Source organism: Octopus bimaculoides, chromosome 19 (assembly GCF_001194135.2).
Source record: "Octopus bimaculoides isolate UCB-OBI-ISO-001 chromosome 19, ASM119413v2, whole genome shotgun sequence".
Lineage (NCBI taxonomy): Eukaryota > Metazoa > Mollusca > Cephalopoda > Octopoda > Octopodidae > Octopus > Octopus bimaculoides.
Genome location: NC_068999.1, coordinates 53,231,661 through 53,232,335, shown reverse-complemented (window position 1 = coordinate 53,232,335; position 675 = coordinate 53,231,661). Strand labels below are relative to the sequence as shown.

General features: G+C 25.3%; 1 long non-coding RNA gene across 1 annotated transcript in view; it reads left to right on the top strand.

The window, feature by feature from the left end:
• LOC106875402 (uncharacterized) overlaps positions 1-675 on the top strand; it is a 198,467-nt gene that overhangs the window by 60,919 nt on the left and 136,873 nt on the right. The gene's annotated exons all lie outside the window — the stretch shown is intronic.

The window sequence follows — 675 nt, the reverse complement described above, 5'->3', positions numbered from 1 at the left end:
GCACGTTATAAAAATAAAACTACTGAATAATAATAATAATAATAATAATAATAATAATAATAATAATAATAATAATAATAATAATAATAATAATAATCTATGGATGGAATTTATAAATAAATATCTTAATAAACTGCTACGTCCGTTTCCACAAGTCAATGTTCCTCGAGGTGTGGAAACGCACGTAGCGGCGCATTAAAATTATTTATTTATTAATTCCATTCATGGATTATTATTATGATTATTATTATTATTATTATTATTATTATTATTATTATTATTACTATATTTTTCCTATATCATATCAGCACAGCTCTGTGCAACCCCTTAGAACAGGTATCATCAGTTGGCATTATTAGGCTGTAGCAGGCATAATAGAATAAAAGGCTTTTATATGCACATTCAAAATGTTTCTCGTAGACGAGCTGAAAGGATGCGTTTGTATGTGTGTGTGTGTGTGTGTGTGTGAAAATATGAAATATATGTACATATATATACGTTTGTACATGTGTGAATGTATGCATATATGTGCACACATATACATACATACACACAGATATATATACATATACATATATAAACATAGACATAGAACAAAGCATACGAAACACGTATATGTAGATGTATATATGCATACATATATATATATATATATATATATATATATATATATAT